This window comes from Canis aureus, chromosome 18, assembly GCF_053574225.1.
Source record: "Canis aureus isolate CA01 chromosome 18, VMU_Caureus_v.1.0, whole genome shotgun sequence".
Taxonomy (NCBI): domain Eukaryota; kingdom Metazoa; phylum Chordata; class Mammalia; order Carnivora; family Canidae; genus Canis; species Canis aureus.
In genome coordinates this window covers 3,807,160-3,825,846 of record NC_135628.1, presented here as the reverse complement: position 1 = coordinate 3,825,846, position 18,687 = coordinate 3,807,160, and the positions used below count along the sequence as shown (strand labels likewise).

Here is an 18,687-nt window from a genome sequence, read left to right as displayed (position 1 = left end):
AAATGTTTTCTTTTTTATATTTCATATTTGATCTAGATTTTCATTTTATTTTTCTCATGCTCTTAATCTAGGAGATTTGTAGTATATAGAAATTTTCAAGGTTTATTATGATTTATATTTCATTTTAAATTTAAGTTTTAATGCTTATAACCATGGAAATATCATCCACAACTTTATTCATTACATGGTGTTTTTATTTTTTTAATTTCATTTTTAAATGATGTGCTGAATTCTTACAGGTTCACCACATTTGGTTCCTTTATAGTGTGACTAAAATTTTTGAGTAATACTCAAAAAAAATCATCACTCTAGATAGTCCTTCATTGTGTTATGCATTTATCCTTATTGTGAGGTAGACTGAAGGGGGCATTTTTGTCACACTTATACATATTTGTTTTTCCAGAATTGTAAATTAGTATTAAAACAAAAATAATTTCTAGGCATCTTTCTTTAATAAGAAGAAATAATTTCTCACACAGGCCAAACAAATCTTCCTGTGTGTACTACTCCTCCCTATGATTTCAACTTTCCTTTTTTTTTGAGACAGTAACACTTTCAAGTTATTAAACCAGGCTTCTCCTCCAATACAGGTGTGTGTGTGTGTGTGTGTGTGTGTGTCCAGCCAAGCTCTTTGAAAGGGCAATTTCTTCCCATTTTTTTTCATGTGCCCCAATAATCTTTCTTAATTTGGCTTCTATCCCACTACCCCATTGGAATTACACTTGGTAAGGTGATCAATAACCTTTAAAATTCTGGATCTAATTATCTGATATTGCTGATCATGTCTTCATGCCTTTAGCATGAATTATAATAGTTTCTCCTGCAGTTTTAACTCTTCCCCTGTTAACATTAGTATCCTAACTCCTCTTCTTCCAGTCACCCTTTCAATGCTTTTATTTTCTTCCAAAATTTATTTTCACACATTTATTTTATTTCACACACACATTTTGCACATGTTATCATAATAATCCTTTCACATGATAACATTGGTGGGATATGGTAATAAATTACTTATGTAAAATTATCCAAGGGAGATGTTTAAGACATTATAATATTATTAGCTCATGATAGATGTGATCTGAGGTTAAAGAAAGTAATACATAAAGATAATGACATTAAATATAATGAAAAGTGGAAATAGTTATATATTGGCACGACAATGGATAAGTAAAAATTGTACAGGTACATGAAGGATCAATATAATATAATTAATGAATGAACTTAAACTATATCTGTTGACAGAGGAACATCTCAGATATATATGATTAAATACAAAAAGCTGGTCATACAAAAATACCATCAGTATTCTAATTTTATATAAATTAAAAACATAGTGTTATAGGTTTAAATATATACAAACCGGTAGAGGGTAGATAAATACCAACTTCATAATAGTGGCTGCTTCTAGTGAGGAGGGGAATGACTATGAGCGATAAAAAGGAAACTTCAATTTTATTAATTATGTGTTGTTTCTTTTTGAGTTAAAAATTTCTTAAGCAATATGACAAAATACTAAAATTTGGTATTGCTAGATAAGATGTTGCTCAGGTGAATGTTACATAAGTCACTGAATTCGTTGCTAATTTAAAACTTCTTCCACTTGGGATGCCTGGGTGGCTCTGTGGCTGAGCATCTGCCTTCAGCCCAGGGCATGATCCCAGGATTCTGGGATCGAGTCCCGCATCAGGATCCCCATAGGGAGCCTGCCTCTCCCTCTGCCTGTGTCTATGCCTCTCTCTCTCTCTCTCTCTCTCTCTCTGTGTGTGTCTCTCATGAATAAATAAATAAAATCTTTGAAAAAGAACTTCTTCCGCTTTTAAAAATTGGTGAATAATTGTGATAACATAAGCGGGACATACTTGACTATGAGGGTAGCAGAAAACTTGAGTGGAGGTTGAAATGGGATGTAGAAGTAAGGGTAAAACACTTTTCAGAATGGGATTGCCTGGAGCATGTTTGCATGACTGCTAGAAACACCTAACAGAAAGGGAGTGATGAGTAAGAGATAGAGAGCAATGACACGAATTTCAAATGACCCAAAGAGCAACGTCCTTGAGAGGGCTAGAGGGAAGCAATAATGTTGGCACAGTAAGAACCCAGTAAATGTAGGCTGGATGAATGAGTAAATGACCCATTAAATGCTCTGAAGCAATCCCTCTGGGCGTGCCTTAATTACCTTTTCAACTGCCCAAAACAATTAAAAAGTTGGACCACTTTGCTCATGTTCACAAGTTCCTTATGTTCTCTTTCTTTTAAAGCAAAGAGTATTCCTTTCTGCTTATAAGAGACAATAAAGGCATAAAGTTCATTTTTAGTCATTGGTTTACAGATTCACTGAGCACTCATATCCTAGATGTTGTAGGCATTAGAGAAATAGAAGCCAAAAAACACAGACAAATATAGAATATATTATCAGGAGATGCAAGAAAAATCATACAAGGGTAAGATGATAGATGTGATTCAATGTTGGTTGGGGTGTTTAGGAAAATCCTCTTTAAAAAGTTACATTTAAACATTCTTACGTAAAATGGGGGGGTGCATTTAATTGGAGAACTTAATTCACTAATTTCTTCTGGAAAGTATAAAGGGTCCATTTTGGCCTTCACATGTCCTTCACAAGTGAAAGGATGAGGTTGTTAGATTATAGTTCTTTTTTTCTTACAATCTGGACATGTCCCTTGGCCTTTTCTAGTTACCTGTGTTGCAGGCAGTGGAGCATTCTAATTCCAAGTTTGTTTTTTTTTTTTTCATGATTTTGGTTAAGTCTTTAATCTTTTTCAAACCCTAGGATTGGTTTTGTTTTTCCCTTTTAATTTAAACACTTCACTGAGGTTGTGTAGAATAGATATTTATCTCTTGTATTAAAGCTGCCCAACAGGTTAAGTTATTTTAGTGTGAGATTTTTCCTTGGCTCAGGAAAGTTTTCTACTGTGATTTATTTGACTTTCTCTTCATTACTTCTTTTTCATGTATTAAAGGAATCTTGTCTCTAGATCAACAGAAAATTTATACTTAGATACTTAATTTATATAAGTATAATTTAGAAAATTTATACTTAGACTCAATTCCTTCTAAGATCCTCGGGAGCCTTCTCTACCAACAGTGATTTCTTTGTCTCCTTTTTCCAGTCTTTATACTTGTATATTTACTAAATCTATGTGCTTGTGATTCACATCATCATAAGGAATCCTTTAATGTATTTCATCATTTGCATACAGAAGTCAATAGTGTCATCTCCTCCATATTTCTTGATCCCATTCAACATACTTCACTTTGACCTCTAAAAGCTTTCTCAAGTTCATCAATGAGTTTCTAGTTGCCAAATCCAAGATATTTTCATTTTATTATTTGATACCCAAACGATCTGAGAGTTTAAAGCCTACCCTTTTGCTTGAAACTCTTCTATTACCTCTTGGGAAACAACTATCTTGTTTTATTTCTCCAGAACTCAATGGTAGATTCGTCTTAAATTCCTTTGTAGTTTTCTCTTCCTTCACTTCACTTAAGTGTTTCACAGAGTATTATTTTTATTTTTCTTCTCTTCACTTTATTTTTATTTTTCTTCTCTTCACTTTAATCTTTCACTGGGCAAGTATTTTTTTTGGGGGGGCAAGTATTTTTAATCCTATTTAATATTATGCTTCAAGTATGCAATGACTTAACAAATTTATAGCTCACTTAGAATGACTCTGTTGAGCTCCAACAGCCTATTGAAATACTGTTGTGTCCTATAGTCAACTGAAAATGATAAGTAGAAATGGAAATGACTCCTTACAGTCTTTTCTTCCAACCAAATCTACTCACCTCTTTCTTTCTAAGTCTTGGTGACCAATACTTAATCTACAACTAATTTCCTGAAAAATCATCTGGGTTTATTCTAGATTTTTCTGTTTCAATAGCCTCCGATCAAACAACACTTAATCATCATGATTTCTATCTAATTAATAGGGCTTAGAACCTTGAAATATTTTCAAATCACTTATCTAATGCCCTTGCTCACCTGGAATAAAGTAATAGAGTTATAGTCTTTTGGTTTCCACTGTTGATCTCTTCTAACCCATGCTACAGCATAGCCTCTAGGATAACATTGTCAAAACACAGAACTAATCATATCAATCTCTGTTAAATTTTACTCAACTTTCACTATTTTCTCTAAGTTAGAAATCTGAATTATATAGGATACTGCATAAGTTCCTGTTGATTATGTTTACTGCCAATGTCTACAGTCTCATCTCTTTCTACTCCACTTCTAAAAAATATTTTCTCTTCATATTAAATAGCCCTGAATGTGCCATGTTTGCCTCTGATCCATGTTGGTATTACATCTATGTGGCATTTTTAAACTCTTCTTTCCTTAGATATCTCCCATTCATCCTTAACAACAGAGTGTGGAAATAACTTCTCCAGGAAGACTTCCCTGATACCTATACACTTCTGTTTCTCATACTATTTTTTTTTGATTATCAATAATATCTTGTGTTTCCATGGTGACTAAATGGAATCATTATGAGACTATTTGTGGCTGGTATTCTTTTCCATTGTTATGTTTTGTTAATGTTTCTGCCTTTCCCTATAAGGTGCTGAACTGCTTATTATCAGGAATATATCCTTTTTAAATGTTTCAGCTTGAAATAATTACAGGCTTATAGAAGTCTTACAAAAATTGTTCACCCAACTTCCCTTCATCTTAGCATCTTCATTACATAGCAATTTATCAATACTAAGAAATGAATATTTCTATAATACTATTAATTAATCTAAAGACTTACTTAGATTTCAACAGTAGTTTCACTATGACTTTTCACTTTATATCTCTCAATTTTAAACTCTAGTCTCCTATTTAGTCACCAGATTGTAGATTCTTCGTCTCCTTAGTCATTCTTTCACCCACACTCAGTCTTTCAAATATGTTTTACATTTCCCTTCCACTGTTAATCTTTTCCTATTCTATTTTTCTTTCCTGTTCTATACAGTTTTATTCCTGTAGATCTTACTTGGGTTGCTTCAGGGAGGGTGAATTGCCACATATGACCAGTTCACCATGGATAGCCAGTGGCACAATTATGTAAGCTCTTATAGAATTAAAATGAGTTCGATTTGGGGTCAGAATAGATAAAAATGGGAAGAGGTAACTTATTGGATTTGGATGAGCTACTGAAAAAATAAAGGTCTGACAATGCCTAAGAACTCCAACTCATCAAATTGTTGTTCTGTATAGTTTAGTTGATTACAAAATATTTATAAATCACATGGGAGACTAATGTGGAGAAATCATCTATATCTGTCTATTATCTATCATCTATCTATATATCTATCTATCCATCTATCTATCCTTATAAATTCACTACTACTCTCCTTTTGAAGCTGAGCAGAAGATAATTAAATCCGTTATTCATATTCATATGTGACAGTGAATGAAAATACAGAAAGTCTTTCTGAGGCTGGCCCTTGTTTGTTAACGTATTTCTACAAACAGTATTTAAATCAGAAAGTAACAGATAATAGAGGCAGAACAAGGGAAACTACTCCACAAGGGAACTAAAAGTATAATCATTTAGCACAGCAGTTGGCAAATTTTTTCTATAAAAGCCCAGATAGTAAATATTTTAGGCTTTACAGCCTATGAGATATCTATTACAACTATTCAACTTTATTATCATAGCAGGAAAGCAGTTAGACAATACCTAAACAGATGGGTATTACTGTGTTCCAATAAAACTTTATTTACAAGAATAGGCCGAAGGCTGGATTTGGCTCAAAGGTGATAATTTGTCAATTCATAATTTAGTACAAACAGGTTATATGTAAGAAGAAATCATTTTCAAAGTTCACAGTAACTTAAGGACAATAGGATAAATGGTAGAAGCACTAAAATCTAAGTGTTCTGTCTTAATTCACTATTTACCATTCCCTACCATAGAAATGAAAACAAACCAGTCATTTATAAGCCATAGACTTTAGCAATAATTGAAGTGATATTATGGGATCTTAAAAGTCATAAGAAATATACTTGCTATAATGGCCTTGCTTTTTCAAGCAAGGACTTATTTTTTCCATTTGTTAATAAGCATACAAAAATGATTAAAATCTGTCCCTATTTTCTTCCCATATCTGTTATTTTTCACTTGAGAAACAAAAGGAGATATTTTATCCTCTTACCCTTGTGTATATAAGGAATTCCTTATGTTCCTTGCTCCTTAATCCTTCCAGCAAGTAGTATATCGCTATGAAATTACTCTTAAAGAGAAAAAAATAAAACAATACAAAAAAAAAAAAACCTGGAAGTACCTTTCTGTATGTCACCACTATTCAGTATTGGCAGTGATTTTAACAGTAGTAGAGGGTAGATGTTAGAGCTAGGTTAATCTAATTTGCTATTTTTTTTTTTTTGGTCCTGTTTTTATTTTTTATTTATTTTTTGTTTTTATATTTTATTTAAGCTACTCTAATTTGTGTTTGCATTTTGGGGCAGAGGAGAGGGAAAGTAGTAAGTAGTAGGAATACAATTATCATAAAATCTTTTTGCTTCCTGACAACATATTGAAAATAATAATACTAAAATATAACTTAGGTGTTTTGAACAAAATTTATAAAATGGAAGAGGTTGGGCAGCTTTCGTGGCTCAACGGTTTAGTGCCGCCTTCAGTCCTGATTCTGGAGACCCGGGATCGAGTCCCAGGTCGGGCTCCCTGCATGGAGCCTGTTTCTCCCTCTGCCTGTGTCTTTGCTTCCTCTGCCTCTCTCTGTATCTCTCATTAATAAATAAATTTAAAAACAATCTTTAAAAAAATGGAAGCGGTGAGTAAAGTAGCATTATCCTTTAGGAGAAGGTCTGTAATTGCCTAAGTATGAAATCATTTCTATTTCTGAACATTTTCCTAGTATTCCTTCTGGTACCAAGACTTTAGCTATATGAAAGACTGGAATTGTTTTATAATCAGAAAATCACATTATTTATTAATTAATTGTTGATAAATGCAGATTACTCCTCCAAGTTATTCCTAAAAGTGAAGCAACCTGCCATTAACTGGTCTAGCATGCTACTTTCTGAAATTCACTCTTAAGTTCCCTATGTATTGCATGGTTGTGAAAAATGATTGGGAGCCTTGGCCACAGAAATTCAAACACTGTGAACTGGGTGGAATTGTTCACTGATGGTAATAATATAGACATACTAATAAGACTAACTTGGAATGAATTTTAGGAAGTCTCTAGAAGAAAAAGAAATATGATATACATATTTACTAAACTAGTGTTAAATTCTTTAAAATGGAATTAGTATGGTTGAAAAATAGATTTGTTCTGAGTTTTAATTAATGGGCACCAGGAATATCATGCTGCTATGAAATTAATAAAAAAATTTTGAAATGAAACCCTGACCAACAAGTAGCTTTTTCATTAACATGAACACAAAACACCCCTCTATTAATAGCATCCAGCAGAAGGAATGCAATTATAGACAGTATAGCCCAGAAAGAGTTAATTATTATGGAAAGATAAAATGTTATAGAATTGTGCAGCCATTTCCTTTAATGAACTCTCTTATGAACTTTTTGATGGAAGCTTCCCTCCTTAGTAATAGTAATGCAGAGTACTTAAATTAAAGGGAGTTTTAAGTTGGTTAAAACAAACATCTACAAAAATAATAAAGAGTGAATAAAGTACTAGAAATGAAGGACATAGCCACAGCTTTTAGACATGGCATATGAACCACTTTTCCTAGAAAAGATAGGAAGATCTAGAATCTACATAGATTAATAAAGATTCTTGATTAATCATATATGATAAAAGTTTTTACAAATTTGAAAGACATAGGAAATACAAATCATAAAAATCATGAAAGCTATTAAATAAATATCTAACAAGAAAAGCAAAACAGAGATAACAATAACAACAAAAACCCAGCACACCCAGATAATTTCACAGAAAAATTCTAGTAAACTTAAAAGACTAAATAATTCCAATCATAGCAAGTGAAGGGAAACTTTTTTTTTAAATTTTTTTGTTTATTTGAGAGAGAGAGAAAGAGAGTGCTAGGGGCAGATGGGGAAGGAGAGAGAATCCTCAAGCAAGTGGGGCTCAATACCATGACCCTGAGATCAGGACTTGGGCTGAAATCAAGAGTCAGACACTCAATCAACTAAGCCAACCAGGTGCTCTGCAAATGAAGAATCACTATAAATACTCATGAAAAATCCTGAAAATTCCTAAAGAAAATAAAAACAAACTGAATCCACTGTCTGCATTAAAAAAACAATGCATCTTGACTAAATGGGAGAGGATTTTTGACAAAAGCTATGGTCAATTTTTGATAAAAATAATTAGCAAAATAAGAATTGTTGGATATTTAAACATACATACACATAATTATTTAATGGAGAAACACTAGAGACAATTCCACTAAGGTCAGGGACAGGGCAACATTCTGACCATCTCTACTGCTATTGACCATTTTTCTGAAATATTAGCTGCTATGATTAAAGAGAAATCAATAAAAGCCATAATAATTGGAAAAAGACTACACTAAGTTTATTTACAGATGATAAGATAATATACCTAAAACCTTGATACTAGCTCCTATACACAAAGAAAAAAATAATTTGGTAATGTGCCATGATATAAAATATATCTACAAAAATGAATAGGAAAGCAACAGGTACTATCGTCCATTGCTGTCTCCCAGTTTGGAAGACAATTTTGCAGTTTTTTCTAAAGTTAAACAGAAACTTAACATATGACCCAGGAATCACACTCTTAGTTGTTTACCCAAGTAAACTGTAAACTATGTCCATACAAAAGCCTATTGCTAAACACAGAGGAAAAATGGAAGGAACCAAGTTTGAACAGGGAAATGAATAAATTGTGGTCTATCCATACAATACAGTAGTATTCAGCTATAAAAGGAAAGGGTCATCAATTCATGATGTAACATGTATGAAAAGTGATTTTGCTAAGAGAAATAAGTTAGACCAAATGGCTATATATTTTATGATTCCATTCATATGAGGTTTCAGAATAAGCAAATTTATAAGAACAGAAAGTACCAGTAGTTGCCAAAGATTAGAGGAGTAGGGTGGTTGTCAACAAACTGAATGAACAGGAGAACTTTAAAGTGAAGGAACTTTTAGTTTTGTTGACTGTATCCTTTGCTGTGCAAAAGCTTCTTATCTTGATGAAGTCCCAATAGTTCATTTTTGCTTTTGTTTCTTTTGCCTTCATGGATGTATCTTGCAAGAAGTTACTGTGGCCGAGTTCAAAAAGGGTGTTGCCTGTGTTCTCCTCTAGGATTTTGATGGAATCATGTCTCACATTTAGATCTCAACTCAAAATGGTTTGAGTTTATCTTTGTGTATGGTGCAAGAGAATGGTCTAGTTTCATTCTTCTGCATGTGGATGCCCAATTTTCCCAGCACCGTTTATTGAAGAGACTGTCTTTCTTCCAGTGGATAGTCTTTCCTCCTTTATCAAATATTAGTTGACCATAAACTTGAGGGTCCACTTCTGGATTCTCTATTCTGTTCCATTGATCTATGTGTCTGTTTTTGTGCCAGTACCACACTGTCTTGATGACCACAGCTTTGTAGTACAACCTGAAATCTGGCATGGTGATGCCCCCAGCTATGGTTTTCTTTTTTAATATTCCCCTGGCTATTTAGGGTCTTTTCTGATTCCACACAAATCTTGAAATAATTTGTTCTAACTCTCTGAAGAAAGTCCATGGTATTTTGATAGAGATTGCACTAAACGTGTAAATTGCCCTGGGTAACATTGACATTTTCACAATATTAATTCTGCCAATCCCTGAGCATGGAATATTTTTCCATCTCTTTGTGTCTTCCTCAATTTCTTTCAGAAGTGTTCTATAGTTTGGGAGAAGATATTTGCAAGTGACGTATCAGATAAAGGGCTAGTTTCCAAGATCTATAAAGAACTTATTAAACTCAACACCAAAGAAACAAAAAATCCAATCATGAAATGGGCAAAAGACATGAAGAGAAATCTCACAGAAGAAGACATAGACATGGCCAACATGCACATGAGAAAATGCTCTGCATCACTTGCCATCAGGGAAATACAAATCAAAACCACAATGAGATACCACCTCACACCAGTGAGAATGGGGAAAATTAACAAGGCAGGAAACCACAAATGTTGGAGAGGATGTGGAGAAAGGGAACCCTCTTACACTGTTGGTGGGAATGTGAACTGGTGCAGCCACTCTGGAAAACTGTGTGGAGGTTCCTCAAAGAGTTAAAAATAGACCTGCCCTACGACCCAGCAATTGCACTGTTGGGGATTTACCCCAAAGATACAGATGCAATGAAACGCCAGGACACCTGCACCCCGATGTTTCTAGCAGCAATGGCCACAATAGCCAAACTGTGGAAGGAGCCTCAGTGTCCATCGAAAGGTGAATGGATAAAGAAGATGTGGTTTATGTATACAATGGAATATTACTCAGCCATTAGAAATGACAAATACCCGCCATTTGCTTCAACGTGGATGGAACTGGAGGGTATTATGCTGAGTAAAATGAGTCAATCGGAGAAGGACAAACATTATATGTTCTCATTCATTTGGGGAATATAAATAATAGTGAAAGGGAATAGAAGGGAAGGGAGAAGAAATGTGTAGGAAATATCAGAAAGGGGACAGAATATAAAGACTCCTAACTCTGGGAAACAAACTAGGGGTGGTTGAAGGGGAGGAGGGTAGGGGGTGGGGGTGAATGGGTGACGGGCACTGAGGGGGGCACTTGATGGGATGAGCACTGGGTGTTACTCTGTATGTTGGCAAATTGAACACCAATAAAAATAAATTTATTATAAAAAAACAAAAAAATAAAAAAAATAAAGTGAAGGAACTGATCTGTATGGAATGCCATGCCAATGAACTGTACATTACAAAAGAATGAACTTTAGTTGATACCTGGTAAAACAACCTAACGAATCATCCGGGATGTCAAGGGATCCCTGAATGGAATGCACTTTGACAAAAGAATGTAACAATATTACGAATGTATGGCACAACTTCACATAAGTAATTGGGGTAAAAAAAAGGGGCTGATGTAATTAATTTTGTAAAACGGTCTTGCGACTGGAAAATGTAAGTGTAAAAACTAAAGAAATTATACATAAACTATTCTAGTTGGCAAATCTGTTTCTCATGGGGTATGGGTTAATAACTGAACTACTTTACCAGTTTACTAGGGTTAAACAAATACATAAACGAATGGTGGGAGCCAGGTTTTTACTGTCAGGGAGGGAAGTTGCAGGGAAGTGAGAAAAGAGACTAGAATAAAACCTATCGTATTGGATTAGAGTCAAAGATATCAGTATGTATTCACATTGAGCTTACTGGCTAGATACAGATACGATTCAGTGCGAATGTGTACATATATGTTTAATATATACTGAGAGGGCCTGGAAGCAATGACACTCAAGTAGCAACAAACAACCCCAAAGTCCTGATCTTGGTTTCTCAAAACCATCCCCTGATAAAGTGACCAAGTCCTTGGAGAAATGACTGAAACCAGGGGGCAACAGAAGAGCAAAATATAAGCCTGGATTCCACTTTTATGTCAGAAGTTTAGAATGTGACTTACTTCAGCAAGTAAGGAAATGCTTAAAAAAAGCAGAGGTGGCTTGTAGAATCTTCCCTGTCTCAATGTTGGAGAATTTTAGCATGGAAATAATTATGATACCAGATTTTAACATGATGGATTAAAATGAATGCATCAGTCCACATGGGTAATTTTTTAAAAATAAGTTAAACCATGAGGTAAGAATGAAAAACTCTTTATGGAAGGTGGGTTAAGTAATTAATGTAGGAGAAATGGCAGAAGAAATAAATACTAAAGCCATTGGCTACATTGGGCTGGAAGAATGGGATATTCACGCGATCTCAGAGTATCACCCCACAGATTACATGTTAAATACCCTGGGAAAGATGTTTTTATAATGGAGAAAGTTCGTGGATACCACTTTAACCAAGTATTTAAACTTAACATCACAGATAGTGGGATAAAATTGTCATCGTGTAGCATTTTTTGCCAACATTAAAAGAAAAAATCTCAATTTAATCAGAAGGAAGCAATTAAACACATCTAATTTGAGACTCATTCTGTAAAACGGCTGGCCTGGATTCTTAAAAAACATAAAATCCAAAAAAAGACTTAAGAATGGTTTCAGTTAAAAATAAACTAAAGAAACATGATAACTAAATACAATGCAGTATCTGAATTTTCTAATACAACTTCAATGGGTATTTTTAAGAAAATAGAAATTTTGAAAAAAGTCTTTGTAATATAATATACTCTCAATGCTACATTTCTGGGGTATCGTCAATTGTATTGGGCTTAGACTTATGTAAAAGAACGACATTGTTCTTAGGAGGCAATGTTGAAATATTTAGGGGGTGAGTTGTCATAATGGTCCAGAAAAACAAAAGATTCCTTTCTCTTTTTATCTATCATCAAGCTACCGACAGAGACAGAAGTGGAGAGAGACAGAGACAGACTGAAATATAGAAAGAAATATAAAGCATATGTGACAAAATGTTAATGAAAACCTAGGTGAAGATATATAGTGTATTATAGTAGTCTTTCAGCCTTACTGTAGGTATGAAGTACTTCAAAAACAAGTCTTTGGTTAAATAATATATTAATATTTATTTCATTTTTTGTTCATTTTTGAGCAGCAGAGATTAATATTCTCTGAAAAATCTCACAAAGAACCTTGATATATAGATAACCATAGTGATTTTATGGGGTTGAAGCAGGTCGACCATGTAACCACCTTTGTCCTTTTCCTTCATGGTTTCTGAGACGCCTTTAAGGAACCCTATGTCTTTAGATCCATTTTTTAAAGATTTATTTATTTTTTTTATTTGAGAGAGAAAGGGAGTGAATGCCCAGGGGAAGGGCAGAGGGAGAAGGAGAGAGAACTCTAAACAGGTTCCATTCTCAGCACAGTGCCGGACTCAGGGCTCGATCTCACAGCCCACACATCCACCTGAGTGGAAACCAAGAGTTGGATGCTTAACAGACTTTGCCACACAGGTGACCCTAGACCATTTTTAATTAAAAAATAACATTACCATACTGTTACGCAACTTAAAGTGGCTGTCTTTGTAAAAAGAATTTTCAATAAAATGTTTCTTATTTTTTTATTTTTTATTTTATTTTTTTTAATTACTTATGATAGTCACAGAGAGAGAGAGAGAGAGAGGCAGAGACACAGGCAGAGGGAGAAGCAGGCTCCATGCACCGGGAGCCCGACGTGGGATTCGATCCCGGGGCCCCAGGATCACGCCCTGGGCCAAAGGCAGGCGCCAAACTGCTGCGCCACCCATGGATCCCTAAAATGTTTTTTAAATGTCTACATTTTGACATTTAAAGGGATGTTACTCCAACTTTGGGGAAATAGTCACTTAAAAACAATGCCATTTTACTTGGCCTCTAATGTGTGACTGGCAACATCTTCATTACTTCGCAAGAAAAATCTATAAGTCCAATAATAGCTGTGTAAAACAAATTTTTATTTAAATTTTACAAAGAAACCCAATGACAGTTGTATCAGCAGTAAATGACAGAGTCAATATTCAACCTGTATCTATTTCTTTCAAATCCTTTGCTCTTATCTGTACATACAAATGAAGAAATTTTAATCTTTTAAGAATATTCAGATGCAGGGTTGTAGAACATGATTTATCATTTAACAAATAAGGCATACTAGTAGAAGACAGAATTAAACTGCGTACTTTCCACTCTACTTACTAAATTTTGGACTCACTCTTGAAAAGACCTGGTCTATTAAAATATTATCCACAGGTATAAAAAATTTGACAGTATTTGAATGAGAGATTTTATAGTCAGGTAGTTCCATAATTTTTCTTTTTTTTTTTTTAAATATTTTATTTATTTATTCATGAGAGACACAGAGAGAGGCAGAGACACAGGCAGAGGAAGAAGCAGGTTCCATGCAGGGAGCCCGATGCGGGACTCGATCTGGGACCCCAGGATCACACCCTGGGCCAAAGGCAGATGCTCAACCACTGAACCACCAGGTGTCCCCATAATTTTCCTTTGGTGGAGTTTACTTCTCAAAATTAATATATTAGAACTGGACAGGTTTTACACACATCACTCTCATTTTCCAGATCACCACTCTCCCTTTCCTATGCCAAAATTAAGATATCTTAACTAAGACACACTGTTCTATTGATCTTTGTTGATAAACTAAATTCACTAGACACCACAGCGTGCATTGACATCATTAGAATATTCATAACTCACGTCCTTACTCTATTTTAGTCTTTATTTTATATATAACTTTAATAAATAGAAATTTCAAATAGATTGAGATAAATATCTTCTCCCTTGCATACAGCATACGCTCCCTTGCCCACCCACCTTGATTTATAACAAACAGAAGCTTCAGTAGTACTTCTTAATCTTTTAGATTGCTGGTAGTGGTATATTTACTGCTGTTTAGTCCACTGGGAAGAATGAACGTTTAAAAGTAAGTAAATAAAGCTGGTAAGATGAATATTATACCTATTTTATCCAAAGTGAAAGATTATTTCATTTTGTATCTAACTCAATATGGAAAAGTGGTTTCTAAACAACAAAGAAGTGAGGGTAATACAACTATCCAAAGGAAGTGTTTACAAAAAAGTACATGCTGGTGGAGCATCTGAAAAATATTGATCTTAGCGAGCAAATGGAACAACACATTGATCTCGGAAGAATAAAGGGGCAGTGAGAGCCAATAAACCAGTTGGAGAGGAGTCTTAGCAATAAAGAAGGGCACATCTTACTGACAGAATTGAAGGAAGGTTGAAAATGTGAAAGCACAGAAATATTTTAAGGTGAAATCGCGAAGTAGTCTTAATTTGAAAGTATAAGGCAAGGTCATCAGTGAATAATAAAGTATGAAGGTTTTAAGGAAAGCACTGAAGTGGAGAAAAGGTGTTCAGCTGGGTGGATTTTAGTTCCAGCTAAGCCTCTAAATAGTGGGGATTTGAGAAATCACTAGACACCACGAGACCCAGTTTTCTTATATGGAAAATAAAGAGCACTAATAGCCACAGCCCAGTCCTAGGACTGCCGCAAAGACCCACCGGGGATCTTGTTAAGCAACACACAGCTTTGAATCTTTCTCCCAGAATGATTCTGTTTTAGGCAGCGTCAGATTTGGAGTGCACTGGGATCAAACAACCGTTGAGGTCTAAAGAGCCAGCACACTTCCTCAGATGTGTTCTATTTGGGGCACCCGGGTGGCTCAGTCCGTTAAGTGTGTGCCTTCTGCTCAGGTCATGATGTCAAGGTCCTGGGGTCAAGCCCTGCGTCAGGCTCCCTGCTCAGCCAGGAGCCTGCCTCTCCCTCTCCCTCTGCCCCTCCCCCTGCTTGGGCTCTCTCTCTCTCTCTTTCTCTCTTGCTCACTTGCTCTCTCTCTCTCTCTCAAATAAATAAATAAGATCTTTTTTTAAAAAAATCACAGAGTCATGGAAAATTCCAAGCCACAGTGAGAACAACAGGATATGGTAGGCTTCTCTTATTAGGAAATAGATAAAACAGAACTGTGGTTTTCCTGCATATTTTTGTGAATCTCTCCTATACATACACTTGCTATTTAATCTGTTAGCCTAGAAAGTATTCTTGAATCTTTCCTGTCATTCCACCTCCTTCAATAACACCCAACGCCCACGTAGAATTAGTGAGCAAGTCTGGCTAATTCTACCCACTTTTCTACTAAATCTTTCCTGCCCCCAATCCAGAAAACGAATGCCCAGTTCATCTACTCTGAATATCCTGTCTGGACCAGGGCGATCATCCTCGACCTCCTTTCTACACCGCCTCCTCCCCCGCCTCACAGCTCCAACCCGTTCTCTGTCCTACTGAAACGGTGCTCTTTCTAGTTCTCATAAAACCTACGTGAGATGTTTCAGTACCCCCCAATTTCTGGAGGGCGGAATTTCCTCGCAGTTTTCCTCATACCTGGAGAATGAGTCATCGGTGTATCAGCGTTAATTACTTGTTCAAAAGCAGCATTCTAAGTGGGATAGCATGGAATGGAATAAACTAAAAAGAATAGAGTAGGATATAAAACATCTGAGTACTTTGATGTGATACTTCGTGAAATGTTAATTTTCTTATGTCTTTCTGCTTGCATAATATAAAAAGTATGCTATTATGTGTTGTGTTTTTACAAAGTTTGATAAACACATGACCATACAGAGCCTTACATAAAATTGCCTTTGCCTGCTTTGTGCCTTAAAACCTCAACGTTTCCACCATTCCCTTGGTGAATGAATGAATAAGCCATACTTTTCTGCACCTTGGGACAACTTCATAACACTCCCTGATGAAATATTGCCTCTCACACCTACCTGTGTGCTTGGGAAATTATTACTCATTTCCCAATATGCAGTATGTTTCCAGACGTTCTCCTCCTTGGGATCTCTAGCCCTCCCATCTCCTACTGACTGTTTGATCTGGTCTAAACTAGGTTGATGCAGAACTATTAGGTTCTTTTTGTTCAACTTCCAACAGTGTGAGGTCGGTGATAGATTATTATTTTCCAAAAAAAAAAAAAGATTATTATTTTCCAATAACCTGACTAGTTAGGCCGCAAGCAAACTCTGACAAAATTCGACAAGAATTTATTAAACAGTCATACAACCTCCATGAGCTTAAAAAATCCTGGCTTTGTTTGTTTGTTTGTTTGTTTGTTTGTTTTATGGGAATGGGGTAGGGTGGGAGGTATTGTCAAAAACTTTTCTTGGAAGGTTGTATAGAGCAAATTCAAATCACATATAAGAGAGACCAAGATTCATCTGGACAAATTTGTTTGGAACCAAGCCTGGAGAGTGATGTCTCCGTGTACAGACAATACAGGAGGCTAGCTAGATTCTTATGCATGTTAGAGGAGTGTCTCTAAAAATCTTTTGTCCAATATTATTAATTACACCGATGGGCACCTGTTTCTAACAATCACTAGCTAATAAGCACTAATTTTACAAATGAAAACCGATTATAGTTAATGCAAAATAGCAAACCCTCTTTTTTTATATCAGGTTAAGGATGGCTGAGGCCTGTAGCTGTTTCTGAAGAGTGACATTTCAGATTAAAATGTATCTGACTACCCCTGGAATGTGAATTTCAGATCAGGGAATTCCTTCAACTGTAATTTAAATCATTATTTACATGATATCACACTAAGACTGAAGTATTGTAAAGTAAATTATAGACACCGTTACTAAAAAAGATAATTATTATAATATACCTTGACTGGTGGGAGTCATCATGATATATTTAAAAAAAAATTTCAGTTCACAGGTGCACTAGTAATGATGAGTCCGACGTGTGTGTATGGGGTGGGGGCAGTCTATTGATTAGAATATGTTACCACTAAAAAGAACATGGCTTAAAGTTCACACAATAAACCAAACCAAGCAACAATCACAAAAGATTTCCCTGAAGAGATCTTCAGACTGTGAAAGGCTGTTGTCCACATCAAGGCAAATTAAATAGCTCTTTTTTCTATGTTCCCAAAGGGTTATGTACGTTTTACTACTGTAGCTATTGCAATTGTTCAAAGAGGACACTTTCTCTCCACATTCGAACAAGTTTTCCGGAGTAGGAGGGTCAGAATATGAAAGTGACTCTGAATCGCTCACATCCATGTGCAGAATTAAGGCCCCAAGAAATTCTTCCGTGTGTCCCGGTAGAGCCCTAAGGCAGATGAAGGTTGTAAGAAGAGGCCAGAGACCATGAAAAGCAGTGATTAGCGAAGACATGTCTTTAGATGAAGTTGTTACCGTAATCAGAGCTCACAGCCCTAGTTTTGGAGAAGGGTTGGAAGTGGCAACCTACAGAAATGCCAGGGTTAAGTGCCTAACCCATCCCTGAGGGATCACAAATAGAGAGTGGACCGAGGACTTTAGAAGGTAGGGGAAGGGCAGACCTCGGGGTAGGGCCAGCGGGTGAGCGCTGCTCTACTGTAGTGGGGAAATGTAATAAAACCAAAGTGTCCTCCCAGCCCAGGAAACCGCTCCACAAAGGTAGAAAGTAAAGAGGACAATTTTACTATTGAATGAGCATTAAAACAGGATATGAAGCCCATCAGAGGCAGTCCACTGAAGAGACTGGAAAGACGGAAAGAAATATCACCCTCTTGCATAGCCAAGCAAATGCAACCCACGGCATATATGCTCTCAAGATAACTAACTAGTCCTCAAATAACAGCCTTGACAGCACATATGCCTACACGTAGTTCATCCTAGATTCATCTGATGTTCGGGTGACCCTCTGTGTTAGGGAATTGTCTTTATCCAAAAGAAAAATGAACTTTTTATATCATTATGACAGGAGGTAGTTTTGCAACACGGTGCTATGCAGCCCACTAGGAGCCCCTGGGAAAGAGAGGTGCTATCTTCCTTGATTACATTTTAAAGAGATGACCCCCAAGTCCTCCAGAAGGATATTTTTAGGTTGTAAAGCAGGCAAGTGGCTTCTTTAGATTTTAAAAGGAACTTACATACATCTCAAAAGGATAGAGACAGAATTTACAATTACAAGTTTTCTGAAGGAAATAGTCTGAAAGAAAAGGAAGGGGCCTCTTTTCCTTTTGGCACCATGAAAAATTATTGTTTTTCTTTTTCTTTCTTTTTTTTTTTTTTTTT

General features: G+C 35.6%; 1 long non-coding RNA gene across 1 annotated transcript in view; it reads right to left on the bottom strand.

The window, feature by feature from the left end:
* Window positions 1-18,687, bottom strand: part of LOC144288505 (uncharacterized) — a 683,266-nt gene that overhangs the window by 250,864 nt on the left and 413,715 nt on the right. The gene's annotated exons all lie outside the window — the stretch shown is intronic.